General features: G+C 47.1%; 1 long non-coding RNA gene across 1 annotated transcript in view; it reads right to left on the bottom strand.

Moving 5' to 3' along the window:
- The window catches only part of LOC144104957 (uncharacterized), a 54,223-nt gene extending 36,200 nt beyond the window's left edge, over positions 1-18,023 (bottom strand). Inside the window, exons 1-2 of the long non-coding RNA XR_013308666.1 lie at positions 17,973-18,023; positions 16,082-16,174 (exon numbers count right to left, since the gene is read on the bottom strand). This is a non-coding gene — a long non-coding RNA (uncharacterized LOC144104957). The remainder of the gene's footprint in view (positions 1-16,081; positions 16,175-17,972) is intronic.
- Positions 18,024-18,349: the final 326 nt, after the last annotated feature.

The raw sequence follows: 18,349 nt of genomic DNA, 5'->3' as shown, positions 1-18,349 counted from the left end.
GCGCCGGTTTGTTGCACGTGGTAAGATGCTTTTCCTGCCTCGTTATAGGCATCCAGCTCCTGCCGAGTGCGTTGTCGTCTTCGCGGCTGACACTCAACAACACGCCAGTTCCACTACCTGTACCTTATAGACATGCAAGCAAGCCCTTGGTGGTGGCCAGCGGCGCCTGCCTTCGTTTTTGTGACGTTCTCTGCTAACTACACCACTTAGACATATAAAAGGAGCGGACAGCCGCCGGACCCGTAGTATTTGCGCCGGTTTGTTGCACGTGTTAAGATGCTTTTCCTGCCTCGTTATAAGCATCCAGCTCCTGCCGAGTGCGTTGTCGTCTTCGCGGCTGACACTCAACAACACGCCAGTTCCACTACCTGAATTTTATAGACCTGCAAGCAAGCCCTTGGTGGTGGGCAGTGGCGCCTGCCTTCGTTTTTGTGACGTTCTCTGCTAACTACACCACTAAACATACAAAAAGAGCGGACAGCCGCCGGACCTCTATGATTTTCGCCGGCTTGCGGAACGTGTTAATATGCTTTTCCTGCCTCGTTATAGGCATCCAGCTCCTCCCGAGTGCGTTGTCGTCTTCGCGGCTGATACTCAACAACACGACAGTTCCGCTACCTGAGTCTTATAAACCTGCAAGCAAGCCGTTGGTGGTGGGCAGTGGCGCCTGCCTTCGTTTTTGGGACGTTCTCTACTAAGTACACCACTAGACATATAAAAGGAGCGGACAGCCGCCGGACCCGTAGGATTTGCGCCGGTTTGTGGCACGTGTTAAGATGCTTTTCCTGCCTCGTTATAAGCATCCAGCTCCTGCCGAGTGCGTTGTCGTCTTCGCGGCTGACACTCAACAACACGCCAGTTCCACTACCTGTACCTTATAGACATGCAAGCAAGCCCTTGGTGGTGGGCAGTGGCGCCTTCCTTCGTTTTTGTGACGTTCTCTGCTAACTACACCACTAGACATACAAAAAGAGCGGACAGCCGCCGGACCTCTATGATTTGCGCCGGCTTGCGGAACGTGTTAATATGCTTTTCCTGCCTCGTTATAGGCATCCAGCTCCTCCCGAGTGCGTTGTCGTCTTCGCGGCTGATACTCAACAACACGCCAGTTCCGCTACCTGAGTCTTATAGACCTGCAAGCAAGCCGTTGGTGGTGGGCAGTGGCGCCTGCCTTCGTTTTTGGGACGTTCTCTACTAAGTACACCACTAGACATATAAAAGGAGCGGACAGCCGCCGGTCCTCTAGGATTTATGCCGGCTTGCGGAACGTGTCAATATGCTTTTACTGACTTGCTATAGGCATCCAGCTCCTCCCGAGTGCGTTGTCGTCTTCGCGGCTGACACTCAACAACACGACAGTTCCGCTACCTGAGTCTTAAAGACCTTTAAGCAAGCCCTTGGTGGTGGGCAGTGGCGCCTGATTTCGTTTTTGTGACGTTCTCTGCTAACTACACCACTAGACATATAAAAAGAGCGGACAGCCGCCGGACCTCTAGGATTTATGCCGGCTTGCGGAACGTGTCAATATGCTTTTACTGACTTGTTATAGGCATCCAGCTCCTCCCGAGTGCGTTGTCGTCTTCGCGACTGACACTCAACAACACGACAGTTCCACTATTTGAATCTTATAGACCTGCAAGCAAGCTGTTGGTGGTGGGCAGCGGCGCCTGCCTTCGTTTTTGTTACGTTCTCTGCTAACTACACCACTTAGACATATCAAAGGAGCGGACAGCCGCCGGACCTCTGGGATTTGCGGCCCCTGGTGGCGCGCGTTATAATAATTTTCCTGCCTTGTTATAGGCATCCATCTCCTGCCGAGTGCGTTGTCGTCTTCGCGGCTGAAAGTCAGCAACTCGCCAGTTCTACTACCTGAAGCTTATCGAACTGCAAGCAAGCCCTTGGTGGTGGGCAGCGGCGCCTGCTTTCGTTTTTGCGACGTTCTCTGCTGGCTACACCACCTAGACATATGAAAGGAGCGAAGAGCAGCCGGACCTGTGGAGTTTCCGGCCACTGGTGGCACGTGTTAAGATGCTTTTCTTGCTCCGTTAATAGGCATCCATCTCCTGCCGAGTGCGTTGTCGTCTTAGCGGCTGAAAGTCAGCAACACGCCAGTTCTGCTACCTGAAGCTTATCGAACTGCAAGGAAACCCTCGGTGGTGGGAAGCGGCGCCTGCTTTAGTTTTCGCGACGTTATCTGCTGGCTGCACCACCTAGGCATATGAAAGGAGCGAAGAGCAGCCGGACCTGTGGAATTTCCGGCCACTGGTGGCACGTGTTAAGATGCTTTTCCTGCTCCGTTATAAGCATCCATCTCCTGCCGAGTGCGTTGTCGTCTTAGCGGCTGAAAGTCAGCGACACGGTATTTCTACTACCTGAACCTTATTCACATGCAACCAAGCCCTTGGTGGTTGGCAGCGGCGCCTGCCTTCGTTTTGTGACGTTCTCTGCTCGCTACAGCACATAAACATATAAGAGGAGCGGACAGCAGCCGGACCTCTGGGATTTGGGCTGACTTGTGGCAAGTGTTAAGATGGTTTTTCCTGCCTCGTTATAAGCATCCAGCTCCTGCTGAGTACGTTGTCGTCTTCTGGGCTGACAGTGAGCAACACGCTGGCACTGCCTACCTGAACCTTATCGACCTGCAAGGAAGCCCTTGGTGGCGGGCAGTGGCGCCTGCCTTCGTTTTTGTGACGTTCTCTGCTAACTACACCACTAGACATGTAAAAAGAGTGGACAGCCGCCGGACCTCTAGGATTTGCGCCGGCTTGCGGAACGTGTCAATATGTTTTTCCTGCCTTGTTATAGGCATCCAGCTCCTCCCGAGTGCGTTGTCGTCTTCGCGGCTGACACTCAACAACACGACATTTCCACTACCTGAATCTTATAGACCTGCAAGCAAGCCGTTGGTGGTGGGCAGTGGCGCCTGCCTTCGTTTCTGTTACGCTCTCTGCTAACTGCACCACTTAGACATATAAAAGGAGCGGACAGCCGCCGGACCCGTAGGATTTGCGCCGGTTTGTTGCACGTGTTAAGATGCTATTCCTGCCTCGTTATAGACATCCAGCTCCTGCCGAGTGCGTTGACGTCTTCGCGGCTGACACTCAACAACACGCCAGTTCCACTACCTGAATTTTATAGACCTGCAAGCAAGCCCTTGGTGGTGGCCAGCGCGGCGCCTGCCTTCGTTTTTGTGACGTTCTCTGCTAACTACACCACTTAGACATATAAAAGGAGCGAACAGCCGCCGGACCCGTAGTATTTGCGCGGTTTGTTGCACGTGTTAAGATGCTTTTCCTGCCTCGTTATAGGCATCCAGCGCCTGCCGAGTGCGTTGTCGTCTTCGCGGCTGACACTCAACAACACGCCAGTTCCACTACCTGTACCTTATAGACATGTAAGCAAGCCCTTGGTTGTGGGCAGTGGCGCCTGCCTTCGTTTTTGTGACGTTCTCTGCTAACTACACCACTTAGACATATAAAAGGAGCGGACAGCCGCCGGAACCGTAGGATTTACGCCGGTTTGTTGCACGTGTTAAGATGCTTTTCCTGCCTCGTTATAGGCATCCAGCTCCTGCCGAGTGCGTTGTCGTCTTCGCGGCTGACACTCAACAACACGCCAGTTCCACTACCTGTACCTTATAGACATGCAAGCAAGCCCTTGGTGGTGGCCAGTGGCGCCTGCCTTCGTTTTTGTGACGTTCTCTGCTAACTACACCACTTAGACATATAAAAGGAGCGGACAGCCGCCGGACCCGTAGGATTTGCGCCGGTTTGTTGCACGTGTTAAGATGCTTTTCCTGCCTCGTTATAGGCATCCAGCTCCTGCCGAGTGCGTTGTCGTCTTCGCGGCTGACACTCAACAACACGCCAGTTCCACTACCTGAATTTTATAGACCTGCAAGCAAGCCCTTGGTGGTGGCCAGCGGCGCCTGCCTTCGTTTTTGTGACGTTCTCTGCTAACTACACCACTTAGACATATAAAAGGAGCGGACAGCCGCCGGACCCGTAGTATTTGCGCCGGTTTGTTGCACGTGGTAAGATGCTTTTCCTGCCTCGTTATAGGCATCCAGCTCCTGCCGAGTGCGTTGTCGTCTTCGCGGCTGACAATCAACAACACGCCAGTTCCACTACCTGTACCTTATAGACATGCAAGCAAGCCCTTGGTGGTGGCCAGCGGCGCCTGCCTTCGTTTTTGTGACGTTCTCTGCTAACTACACCACTTAGACATATAAAAGGAGCGGACAGCCGCCGGACCCGTAGTATTTGCGCCGGTTTGTTGCACGTGTTAAGATGCTTTTCCTGCCTCGTTATAAGCATCCAGCTCCTGCCGAGTGCGTTGTCGTCTTCGCGGCTGACACTCAACAACACGCCAGTTCCACTACCTGAATTTTATAGACCTGCAAGCAAGCCCTTGGTGGTGGGCAGTGGCGCCTGCCTTCGTTTTTGTGACGTTCTCTGCTAACTACACCACTAAACATACAAAAAGAGCGGACAGCCGCCGGACCTCTATGATTTGCGCCGGCTTGCGGAACGTGTTAATATGCTTTTCCTGCCTCGTTATAGGCATCCAGCTCCTCCCGAGTGCGTTGTCGTCTTCGCGGCCGATACTCAACAACACGACAGTTCCGCTACCTGAGTCTTATAGACCTGCAAGCAAGCCGTTGGTGGTGGGCAGTGGCGCCTGCCTTCGTTTTTGGGACGTTCTCTACTAAGTACACCACTTGACATATAAAAGGAGCGGACAGCCGCCGGACCCGTAGGATTTGCGCCGGTTTGTGGCACGTGTTAAGATGCTTTTCCTGCCTCGTTATAAGCATCCAGCTCCTGCCGAGTGCGTTGTCGTCTTCGCGGCTGACACTCAACAACACGCCAGTTCCACTACCTGTACCTTATAGACATGCAAGCAAGCCCTTGGTGGTGGGCAGTGGCGCCTTCCTTCGTTTTTGTGACGTTCTCTGCTAACTACACCACTAGACATACAAAAAGAGCGGACAGCCGCCGGACCTCTATGATTTGCGCCGGCTTGCGGAACGTGTTAATATGCTTTTCCTGCCTCGTTATAGGCATCCAGCTCCTCCCGAGTGCGTTGTCGTCTTCGCGGCTGATACTCAACAACACGCCAGTTCCGCTACCTGAGTCTTATAGACCTGCAAGCGAGCCGTTGGTGGTGGGCAGTGGCGCCTGCCTTCGTTTTTGGGACGTTTTCTACTAAGTACACCACTAGACATATAAAAGGAGCGGACAGCCGCCGGTCCTCTAGGATTTATGCCGGCTTGCGGAACGTGTCAATATGCTTTTACTGACTTGCTATAGGCATCCAGCTCCTCCCGAGTGCGTTGTCGTTTTCGCGGCTGACACTCAACAACACGATAGTTCCGCTACCTGAGTCTTAAAGGCCTTTAAGCAAGCCCTTGGTGGTGGGCAGTGGCGCCTGATTTCGTTTTTGTGACGTTCTCTGCTAACTACACCACTAGACATATAAAAAGAGCGGACAGCCGCCGGACCTCTAGGATTTATGCCGGCTTGCGGAACGTGTCAATATGCTTTTACTGACTTGTTATAGGCATCCAGCTCCTCCCGAGTGCGTTGTCGTCTTCGCGGCTGACACTCAACAACACGACAGTTCCACTATTTGAATCTTATAGACCTGCAAGCAAGCTGTTGGTGGTGGGCAGCGGCGCCTGCCTTCGTTTTTGTTACGTTCTCTGCTAACTACACCACTTAGACATATAAAAGGAGCGGACAGCCGCCGGACCTCTGGGATTTGCGGCCCCTGGTGGCGCGCGTTATAATAATTTTCCTGCCTTGTTATAGGCATCCATCTCCTGCCGAGTGCGTTGTCGTCTTCGCGGCTGAAAGTCAGCAACTCGCCAGTTCTACTACCTGAAGCTTATCGAACTGCAAGCAAGCCCTTGGTGGTGGGCAGCGGCGCCTGCTTTCGTTTTTGCGACGTTCTCTGCTGGCTACACCACCTAGACATATGAAAGGAGCGAAGAGCAGCCGGACCTGTGGAATTTCCGGCCACTGGTGGCACGTGTTAAGATGCTTTTCTTGCTCCGTTAATAGGCATCCATCTCCTGCCGAGTGCGTTGTCGTCTTAGCGGCTGAAAGTCAGCAACACGCCAGTTCTGCTACCTGAAGCTTATCGAACTGCAAGGAAACCCTCGGTGGTGGGAAGCGGCGCCTGCTTTAGTTTTCGCGACGTTATCTGCTGGCTGCACCACCTAGGCATATGAAAGGAGCGAAGAGCAGCCGGACCTGTGGAATTTCCGGCCACTGGTGGCACGTGTTAAGATGCTTTTCCTGCTCCGTTATAAGCATCCATCTCCTGCCGAGTGCGTTGTCGTCTTAGCGGCTGAAAGTCAGCGACACGGTATTTCTACTACCTGAACCTTATTCACATGCAACCAAGCCCTTGGTGGTTGGCAGCGGCGCCTGCCTTCGTTTTGTGACGTTCTCTGCTCGCTACAGCACATAAACATATAAGAGGAGCGGACAGCAGCCGGACCTCTGGGATTTGCGCTGACTTGTGGCAAGATGGTTTTTCCTGCCTCGTTATAAGCATCCAGCTCCTGCTGAGTACGTTGTCGTCTTCTGGGCTGACAGTGAGCAACACGCTGGCACTGCCTACCTGAACCTTATCGACCTGCAAGGAAGCCCTTGGTGGCGGGCAGTGGCGCCTGCCTTCGTTTCTGTTACGCTCTCTGCTAACTGCACCACTTAGACATATAAAAGGAGCGGACAGCCGCCGGACCTCTAGGATTTGCGCCGGCTTGCGGAGCGTGTTAATATGCTTTTCCTGCCTCGTTAAAGGCATCCAGCTCCTGCCGAGTGCGTTGTCGTCTTCGCGGCTGACACTCAACAACACGCCAGTTCTACTAACTGAACCTTATAGACCTGCAAGCAAGCCCTTGGTGGTGGGCAGTCGCGCCTGCCTTCGTTTTTGTGACGTTCTCTGCTACCTACACCACTTAGACATATAAAAGGAGCGGACAGCCGCCGGACCTCTGTGGTTTGCGGCGTCTTGTGGCACGCGTTAAGATGCCTTTCCTGGCTCGTTATAGGCATCCAACTCCAGCGGATTTCGTCGTCTTCTTCACGGCTGACAGTCAGCGACACGCCATTTCTCCTACCTGAACCTTATCGACATGCAAGAAAGGCCTTGTTGGTGGGCAGCGGCGCCTGCTTTCGTTTTTGTGATGTTCTTCGCTGGCCACACCTCCTGGACATATAGAAGGAGAGGACAGCCGCCGGACCTCTGGAATTTGCGGCCACTGGTAGCGCGCGTTATGATGCTTTTCCTGCCTTGTTATAGGCATCCATCTCCTGCCGAGTGCGTTGTCGTCTTCGCGGCTGAAAGTCAGCAACACGCCAGTTCTGCTACCTGAAGCTTATCGAACTGCAAGCAAGCCCTTGGTGGTGGGAAGCGGCGCCTGCCTTCGTTTTTGCGACGTTCTCTGCTGGGTACACCACCTAGACATATGTAAGGAGCGGAGAGCAGCCGGACCTCTGGAATTTTCGGCGTCTGATGTCACGTGCTAAGGTGTCTTTCCTGCCTCGTTATAGGCATCCAGCTCCAGCGAAGTCCGTCGTCGTGTTCGCTGCTGACAGTCAGCGACACGATATTTCTACTACCAGAACCTTATTGACATGCAACCAAGCCCTTGGTGGTTGGCAGCGGCGCCTGCCTTCGTTTTCGTTACGTTCTTTGCTGGCCATACCACCTGGACATATAAAAGGAGCGGACAGCCGCCGGACCTCTGGGGTTTGCGGCCTCTGGTGGCACGTGTTAAGATGCCTTACCTGCCTCGTTAGAGGTATCCAGCTCCTGCCGAGTGCGTTGTTGTCTTCTGGGCTGACAGTGAGCAACACGCCAGCTCTGCCTACCTGAACCTTATCGACCTGCAAGGAAGCCCTTGGTGGTGGGTAGCGGCGCCTGGCTTCGTTTTTGTGACGTTCTCTGCTAACTACACCACTTAGACATATAAAAGGTGCGGACAGCCGCTGGACCTTTAGGATTTGCGCCGCCTGGTGGGACGTGTTAAGGTGCCTTTCCTGCCTTGTTATAGGCATCCAACTCCAGCGAAGCCCGTCGTCGTCTTCGCGGCTGACAGTCAGCGACACGCCATTACTACTACCTGAACCTTATCGACATGCAAGAAGGCCCTTGGTGGTGGCAGCGGCGCCTGCCTTCGTTTTCGTTACGTTCTTTGCTGGCCATACCACCTGGACACACAAAAGGAGTGGACAGCCACCGGACCTCTGGGATTTGCGGCCACTGGTGGCATGTGTTAAGTTGCTTTTCCTTCCTCGTTATATATAGGGTTTTGTCTTTTCTTTATAGCTATTATTTTATGTGTTGTGGCCGCTGATCCCGTTCTGGCCTGTTGGACGATAGCACCTTTGTAAACGCGGCCTGCTAAATGGGCATTTATGTCAACACGTCCCGTGCTCGTATTTTTGCCATGTTCACATCGCAGCGGAGCAATAACCGTTCAAGCATTTGAAGTTTCCCTGTTTCTTCCCGTTATTTTGCCAAGAGCTTATGATGCGCAAGCAGCTGTATGCTTAGCCCTACTCGACCTATCCGCCGGAGGCATTGCGGCCAATCCTAGACCTAAGATAGATATATACATGACGTTCTTAACTTGCTTAAGGGCTTCTTTGCTAAAAGCGACCAAAATTCTAAGGCCACAGCAGCCACATTTGAAGGCATTAAACGCGATGTTTGTGAAATCAAATCTCGGATTAGCGCCGTTGAAAAGAACACGAGTAGTGTAAGCGGCCTTCAAACCTGCTGTAGCAAGCACTATCAAGGAGCTTGCCAACGTGGTTGATGATCTTAACATAGAATGTGGCAAAGCAACGTGTTGTAAAGAGCATGGCTGGAACGGAAGGCGAAGACTATGAAAATACCGAGAGTAAAATGCTGGATTTTATTTCTAGTCCCATAAAAATTAAACTCGCCGAAAAGGACATCGAACGAGATGACCGCATTGTTCGGCGTCGCGATGAATACAAACGCTCAATAATTATCAAGTTCTTTAATTTCAATGTAAACTAAGGACTACAGCGGAATGCATTCTGCCTTGAAGACGTCGAGCCCAGGGTGTGATTGGAAGAAGTCTCTTCACTGATAATCCAGCCACAACGAAAAACTTTGAGAGAATGCGCAAAAAGTATTCGGAAAGATAATGGGCGATACAATGTTCGGTGTAATAAGCTGCAGTTGCGTGGTGTAACTTGCAAAAATAACTCCACTTTAGAACAAGTTGTGAAGGTAATTGAGCAATATGTGCGCTGTGCAACATTGCCAAAAACACAATGGAGGTGGTCACTTGGCAAGATTCGAGAAACATCTGTGCTTCTTGCAAATTTCCGCAGTATTGTTTCTACACCTGACACTGATATGCATGATTTTTACATGCTCCCCACATGTCATTCTTGCACCAAAACATGGCTAACCTCCGACGTTCCCAACAGCAAACTATCGTTTCCTGATAATCTAACTGTTTTTCGTAAATATTTCGTAGATTCGTCCACATATTAGTGCACATATACCTTCCTACCAAGCAGATTACAACCAAATGCATACTATACTACCCGAAATATGACTATGGAACAAGAACCGCATGCTAAGAGACTTTGCGTGCGCAAACTTTGGAAACAACACTTGAGAGTCGCACCGCAAATGAAAATTGGCTATTATTTTGCGACAGGTTCAAGGAAATGGAACATGCATGCATCCCAAAAAACGCATCAAATCAAGAACTCATGCCTTTTGGTTCGCAAAATACGTTAAGAAATGCCTTAACAAAAAGAATATAGTGTATCGCAGAGCAAAAGAAGGCAACTCTGTCAGCGCCTGGCAGCACTATAAAAAGTATCTCCTGAGACCGAGATCGCCATTAAGGGGGCTAAAAAAATTTTTTTTACCACACATTACCCGACTTGCTAAGAAGCAAGCCTGCAAATTCTGGCATCAGATTAACCCTAAGAATGACGATGAGCTTCCTGTATTGAAAGATGTTGATGGACATGTGGTACTTCCACAGGCAATGCCTGTGGTTCTTCATCCATCCCATCGTCTTTAAGGTAGCTGGTGTTGCCCGTGTTATTAAGTCACTAACACTTAATTGTAGCCATGGTCTAGACGGTATCAACATTAAACTTCTAAAACGTACCGCACACGTGTCGGCTATCTACTTTTATATTTCAGCTGTCCTTAGATACGGGATGCATTCCCGATGACTGAAAAGCAGGAAACGTGAGCCCAACTTTTAAGTATATTGACAGCATGTCTCTGGAAAATTAACGCCCCATATCACTAACGCTGATTTGTTGCAGTCTACTTGGTTTCGTTTAGTTTATGGGGTTTAACGTCCCAAAGCGGCTAACGCAATGAGAGTCGCCGTAATGAAGGGCTCCGGAAATTTCGACCAGCTGGAGTTCTTTAACGTGCACTGACGTGGCACAGCACACGGGCCTCTAGAATTTCGCCTCCATCGAAATTCGAGCGCCGCGGCCGGGATCTAACCAGCGTCTTTCGGGCCAGCAGCCGAGCACCATAACTACTCAGCCACCACGGCGGCCTTCAGTCTGCTTGAACTTATCCGTTATTTTCACATAGTGACCCATTCTGAAAGACAATGACCTGCTTACTGACAATCAGCTTGGCTTTAGGCGAAATAAGTCTGGTGCAACCCAGTTATTCGAGCTCATAACATATCTTCATGAACCGGTACACGATTTTACGTACACTTACGCCATATTTCTATATTTTTCAGAAGTTTTTGATCGCGTTCCCCTAAAAGACTATTGAAGAAAGTTAACCTCAAGCTGCGCCACGAAATCGCCCGTTGTATCGAAGAATGTTTCAGTATTCGCTCCCAACGCGACAACATTCAAGAGTGTTTATCTATCAGTTCACGCGTTATATTGGGAGGTCCACAGGGATCTTTCCTACAGCTTTACTGTCTGTAATTCATATCAATGACGTAGCATCTAATATATCATCTTACGTACGACTCTTCGCTGACGATTGCGTCAGGGAAGATATTCTAAAAGAGACTTAGAGAAAGATAGTTGCCCTCTATTCACGTAGTTATTCTGCAGTGTGACTTACTGCGTCTAAATGAGATTTGTCAGCCATGAGAGATGATGATTAATATGAAAAAAAGCTGATTACCTTTTCTACGCGCACTAATACGCTTTCAAATGTGCGTGCATTTAAAGTCAAGATAGTTTACAGAAGGGATTCTTTCAGCTACCTCGGTGTCCATTTCAGAGATTATTTAAGATTGAGCCCTCACATAAATCACACCACTAACAGAGCATTTCAGAAACTGTAACTCATTCAACGTTGTTTATATATTACCAACGTTAAGAGAAAGCTTCACGCGTATACTGCTCTCATAAGGTCAGCTTTGTGCATTATGTTTAGATGCTTCAAAGCCCTTCGACTCTCTTAACCATGATGTGTTGTCAGATAAACTTAATAAGTATGGTTTAGACGACCTTTCCTTTCTCTCCTTGTTGAATATCTTGCATATGGCTCGCAAATCGTTGCACTATATAAATATAAGAGTGATTTACAACAACTAAGGTCTGGAGTTCCGCAAGTATCTATAGTAGCGCCTATATTGTTTAACATATATGTCAACGAGTTCAGGAATGCATATATACATTGCCGCGTATTCCAGTATACCGATGACACACTTGTGGTGAAAACAGGCAAGGACTATCCGATTGCATTGTCGTACGTTCGACACGACTGCGAGCAAGTCATGCAATTGTTCAGCAATAACTTAATCGCAGTGAACAATAAAAAGACGCAATTAGTCTGTTTCCATAATTATTTAAAGCCAATTTCTCACGAGTTACCAATTTTTCTTCACCGACCAAACTGTCTGCAATGTAAACGTCCTCCGATTATGCCTACCTCAACGGTAAAATACCTAGTTGTATTTTTTTACTCAGACATGTCCTGGAATATCCACCCTTGGCTTTTGTGTGTTCTGAATTCCGGAAATCGGCTTCCTTGTTGTATTGTATTAAAACCCTTTGTCCCGTCTATATTCGAAAGCAAATTTTGTTCGCATTATGCCTGCAGTGTGTTGCGTTATGGCAGATGTTGCTTCCAATTTTGCTCAGCCTTTTGGAGATAGAAGGTCAACTGTATCCTAATATCCGCCCTTATATCTGTAATGCATAGTATGGCACGAGATAAAGACTGCAGTTTTTTTTTTGAATTTTTTACTGAAGCCTGACTATAGTCATCTGTTCATTAAAACGGTTGTGTCTAATTATATATGGTCCAAAGAGTATTGTATACCTTATGTTCCTGTTCGCGATCTTCGCAATCGGAATCTCTTTGTACTACCCAAAGCACGGGACCAGATATGGCAAACGCCTTCGGAAGTATTATGTGCGGCAAGTCCCTTAACCAAATAACTAAAGAAGTGTTTTCGCTTAACACTCATATAAAACTGAAATCGTTCCTGGTTAAATTACGTTGATAATTACTATGAACTCGTTGTGTGCTATGTTGTCTTTTCCCCCTCTTTCTTTTTTTTCCTTTTTTTTGAACTGAGAATGTCTCCTGGGTTCTGCTGTGTCTGTCTTTGCCGCTGGGGCTGCCACTGAAGCCTTCCGTTGCTTCGGCAGGCCCGCATTTGTATAAACTATTTGAAATAAACAATATTATTATTATTAGAGTATGCCTCTATAATATCAAATCTAAGCAGCGTTTCATTAATTAACCGTCTTGAGTCCATCGAAAGTAAATAAGTCAGGTTCATCTATTCGTAATTCTAACCGTATCAAAGTGTGTCTTTTCTAAAGCGAGCTCTCAATATACCGTGCCTTATCATTCGACGCAACTTCCCTCGTTTATCATTCTTTAATTCATCTAACTACAGTGGCGCCCCATCTACAGCTGCTCGCATCACTTTGGCCTGCCATATCTCGTCCCGGACGGGTAGCCCGTGAGAAGTACGACCCATCTTCTCGGCAATGCGAAAATAGCAAAGCTTATTCTTAGTATTCTGTATAAAAGACTGGAATTCGGTGCCGGCTGACATAGTTACTGAAACTGATATATCCCATTTTCAAACAAAATATTCAGCGCATCTTTGTTGCTAAAATCATCTTATTATTATTTTCACTCTTGTGCTTTAAGATTTATGTGCTATGTAATCGACCTATCTATCCATTTGTGAATGCAGCCGCCGCGGTGGCTCAGTGGTTATGGCGCTCGGCTGCTGACCCGAAAGACGTGGGTTCGATCCCGGCCGCGGCAGTTGAATTTAGATGAAGGCGAAATTCAAGAGGCCCGTGGATTGTGTGATGTCAGTGCACGTATGTTAAAGAACCCCAGGTGGTCGAAATTTCCGGAGCCGCCTTCACTACGGCGTCCTTCATAGCCTGAGGTCGCTTTGGGACATTAAACTCCCCTAAACTAAACCAACCCTTTGTGAATGTAGTGCAGTGTGCTTAGTATTTGTACGTATAGTTCTTTTATTCCAATTTATAACTAACGTATGTGAGGAATATGTATTGTGCGGTTTTTATACCATACCCCCCCCCCCCCCCCCCCCCCCCCCCCCCCCTGTGAAATGCTCACTTGGGCCTTTAGGGTATTTAAATAAATAAACCTTATGACTTTGCATTTCATGTGCTCGTACAGTCAAGCACCGGCGACTCACCACGTACAATAATCCGCGTACAAAACATACTCATCAGCTACATCTGTTATAATGCGATAGCGTTGAAGGCTCTGCTGTCCAGAAAATCTGGTGTTGACGTTGTCGGCGGCGGCGTTGTGAGCGAAAAATCTCGAGCATGATTCTGAAAGATGGTTTCTATAGAGCAACCTAGGAGTCATGTGGGCCCCCTATGTCGCGTGAGCTTGCAGTATTATCAAGAAAACTGGAAATATGTGGAATTAGGGGCATATCACTTCAACTCATGCGCAGTTACCTTGAGTCGCGTTTTCAGTTCGTATGCCTACATGGCTATAAATCAAACCCAACGACTGTAAAATATGGTGTACCGCAAGGATCTATATTAGGCCCTTTGCTCTTCTTGATCTATATAAACGATATAGTTAACATTCCTCAAATTGATGATATAGTATTATATGCAGACGATACGAATGTATTCTTCTCTGGAAACAAATCTTAAAAAACTTGAAAACCCTGCTAACACGTGGCTATTAAATCTTAGTGTATGGCTAAACTTAAATAGTCTTGAACTCAACGAGAAAAAAACTAAATTTATGCTTTTTTGTGCAAAAAACAAGCCAATTGATTACGATTTTAAGCTTCGTTACGGCTCTTGCTACCTTGAGCGTGTCAGCTCCCATTCCTTTCTAGGAGTTAAATTCCATCACAGCCTAGGCTGGAGCGACCACATAGACCACACCCGTGTCAAGATAGCGAGAGCTATTGGTATGCTTTCCCGGCTTCGAGATCTTATACCTTGCTCGCTGAAAAGACAGTTGTATTTCTCTCTTATCCATTCTCGCATCAGTTATTGTCTTCTTATCTGCGGTACTTGTAACAAAACTGACTTAGAAAAAATATCAGCCCTGCAGTCGCGTGCAGCTCGGTTTCTTTTACCTGCAGGAAACAACACAAATAGTTGCTCGGCAAATACACACTCTCGAATGATCCCTGTGAAAAACCATGTATGAACTCAAAATATGTGTGTTTATTTATAACGAAATAAAAACAAATTACATTAATATTTTTAACACGTACCTAAATAGATCTACTGGTTACAGCTTGCGTCAGACTTCTGTTGTGGTAAATAGGCCTCGTACTAACTACGGAACACAATCAATTGAGCACCAAATCATGTTGATGTGTAATTCTCATCCGTTTGTAATAGATGCAGCTAAAAATACTTCCACGCCCAGGGGTTTTAAACGCATCTGTTCGTCTTTCTTTTTGCTTAACGTTGTGTCCTAGACGACCAAATGCTTACTTCTGGTTCTGTTTGATGTAATATTATGTCGGTTCGAACAACCCTAATGTATTGCATTTCTGTACCATTTTTGTATATGATTTAGTGTGTATTATTATTTTATTATCTGTATATATTTACAAGAACTGTTTATGATGCGTCTGTTGTGTAAGAGATGGCAAGGACAGCCTTTTTTCGTTGTGTAATGCAATAGCGCTCCTGCTGCTGTACCCAAGCGAGGACAAGACCCAGTCAGGAGGTTTAGCACCTCCTTTTGTCTTGCCTCGTGGGCAATACCTGTATGTTGCCCAAAGGAGAAATAAAAAAAAACTCCCTACCGTGGCAGCTGGCATCTAAATTAATGAATGGTCACTCGGGAAGAGTAACCTGGGCCGCACAAGGACCACCGCTATGAGCACCTGCCATCACAAGGCGATGGCACATTGTACAACCACTGCGAAACTGCGCAACGATGGCTATGAGGACTTTCAGGCGATCTGTGAATGTAGAGAATAACATTGTGCATATATGGAAATTAACCGAATACGCTATTGCGTCATACCCTTAAAGCGCGCCTTAAGTATCCCCTCCAATTGTTTTCAGTCTTCATTACCATTCCAATACATTCTGCTGCTGGGCTGCGCAAACTGCTATTCATTTAGCAAATTGTTTTAGCTCATATAAGGAATTGTTCCCTAGAATGAGCTGATCAGTGCTAAAGCAGTTCATCCTGGACGGGATGGGGTGAATTTTGTGAGAGGCGCGCCACAGAAACGCTTTCTTCTGCGCGTAGCACCGCGCACTGTGCTGCCACGCCACTGCGTTTAAGCGTGACAGACAGCCTAAAATTGATTTTGCCGGGATGAGAAGGAAAATACCGTTCTCTAAAGCTTAAAACTTGATATGCGTACTGCTAGGTGTTACCAAGAAATATTTAATAATAACCAGGAACGTAGCTCTAATGGGAGAAAAGACCAGTGGACGAGGTTAGTAACCGGTTTGCTAGTACACATGGTTCATCCTATTTCTGGCGTGACCACGAAGTCTACTTTTATGCCTTAAAATTCCTACATTAAAAATCACTCGCAACCTGTTCACAAATTTCATTCTCTTACCGGAGGTTGCCGTAGCTCCAACGAACATCACAGCGCAGCATGAATGAAAGCAAAGTAACTTTGCCGCTGCCAAGTGCAACGCCAGCATGTTATCTGAAAAAAGTAAAATAATATATGTATACAAAAGTACTCCATCTGCATCTGTGACTGCTGCGGTGAAGCGGTGGCCCCGGGTTCGAACTCCGGACCAGGAAAATTTTTCTTTAACTACGAAGTTTCTGAGAAAGCTGTACAGCTTCCATTTTTAGCCGTACGGCTGCGCATGTGTGGATGCCAGTAAGTAATTTCTGGCTTATTACAAATCTACTACACCTTGAAAAATGCCCTAAACATTTGAGAACACAGTTCTGTGCGCTATCAAAGAAGGAAGAATGCAGTAAAACCAAGGAGGTTTTCCCAAAGAAACATTTCGAATCTATGTTTCTTTGATTTCTCTAAAACTTGCGTAAAAATGAACAAAGGCAATTACACCGGTTTAAGTAATCAGCGCTTCAGCAGGGAGTCTACACAGCGGCATAAGCGATGTAGCACTGAGGGGATGGTTTGTAACTCCTTCTGACTGAGGTAAGTAAGATTGAGTGCAAATTATATTCATTTGATTGAGCATTACGGCGTTTCAATAGAAAATTTCAGATGCGCACAGCTCGCATGTTTCGTTTCCATTATATTTAGCACATCTCGATTCAATATATCTTTCTGCGATGGCTTGTAGGATGTTGCCTAATAAACATAACCATAATAATTTTAATAAAATGAAGCGACAAACTTAGCTGGTTGCTGAGAAAAAGAAACTATACTGGGAATCCTTGTTTCAAGGATAGATCAACTTCAGGGCATACTTCGACGGCGCTCATAAACAGATATATTCGATGTTCAGGAAAATAAAAACGAATGGCCAAGTTTATAGATATTGCAAACGCAAATTCGAAGATATCCGAGTAAAAGCATGCAGCCTGAAGCAAGGTAGCTTAAAACGTATTCTTGCCATAGAAACGGAACCGTACGAATTCCGCCTTATCAGCCTTGCGCAATAACTAAAACCTAGAGTGTCGAAAGAAGTCGTCTACAGGGAATTCTTCACATTGATTAACGACTAATCTTCGAGTGGGATGTGACCACAAACCAAAGATGTCTGTGCAGCTCTGCATGAAGTATCCCGCTAAAGTAAGAAACAAAATGCCCAATATCCAGAGTTCATCTTTCTCTGTTCTGTTGCGTCCAGTGCACAGACACAAATTGCTTCATACCTCCCCCCCCCCCCCCCCCCCCGCCCCGAAGAATTGACCCCTTGATGGTCCTGGCCTCTAAGAGCAGTTTAAAAAGAGCAAATGAATTCCGTACATACTGCGTCAATATTCTTAGCATCAAGCGACCTGTAAAAGTGACTAAGGTGTGTAAACTTTGTACAAAGTATGCATGGTCATGACGCGTAGTCATTATCGTGAATAATATTATTTTACAACGTAGCTTGACACAGCAATTTACAAGTAACGTAAGCTAATGTTTACAGAGTTTTTAAAAAGTATGCATAGTAATTGCTTTATATTATTCTGCAACGAAGCATGAATAAGCACTTCACAAACAATTCATTGCAAGGAATTAAGAGTTCCTGCAAAGTATGCGTAGTGACAGTTATGACACATGATTCGCCACTTTACTTTACTAACGTAGCATGACTCAGGAATTCACTAGGTGTAAAGTGTATGAAATTATACAAACATTGCGCATAGTCATGCATCGTAACCTAGTCATCACTCAAGACCCATAATCATTTGGCAACGCAGCATGGTTCAGAGCTTCAAGGCTTTCGTATTCTCACACGCAAGCAGCCTGAAATGTCTCTAGGAAATTTTAAAACATAGCCAGGATTCGGCGAGAGCTCTGTACTTACCCGCCGTGAAAGCGTCAAAGTATACGACAGCTAACTCCCATTGTTCCGAGTTTTTATACAAAAGCTGCTTAGTTCAGTCGCAGCCAGTGAGCAGAGCAATGTACCGGCCGTTTAAAATTCTAGGTCTTGTTCAGGAATAATAATTCATGTGACCGATCGCACTGAACGCAGCTGCACATATCCGAACATAGACGTCTAAGTTACTGAGCTCGCAAACAGCTCGTTTATTGCCCTGTTGGGGTTTCTGAAAATGACGCATGAGAGCAGTTTCAAAAAATTATTTACAGCTTTCTAGGCGGGGTGAAGAAACTTCCTGAGGCATTGAGTTGCTCATTCCTTCGTTTCTTCCCCTGATCTTTAAACTTAACGCTTTCCGT

This window comes from Amblyomma americanum, chromosome 9, assembly GCF_052857255.1.
Source record: "Amblyomma americanum isolate KBUSLIRL-KWMA chromosome 9, ASM5285725v1, whole genome shotgun sequence".
NCBI classification, from domain to species: domain Eukaryota; kingdom Metazoa; phylum Arthropoda; class Arachnida; order Ixodida; family Ixodidae; genus Amblyomma; species Amblyomma americanum.
Note: the sequence above shows the minus strand (reverse complement) of the source record. Positions and strands in the feature narration are given on the sequence as shown.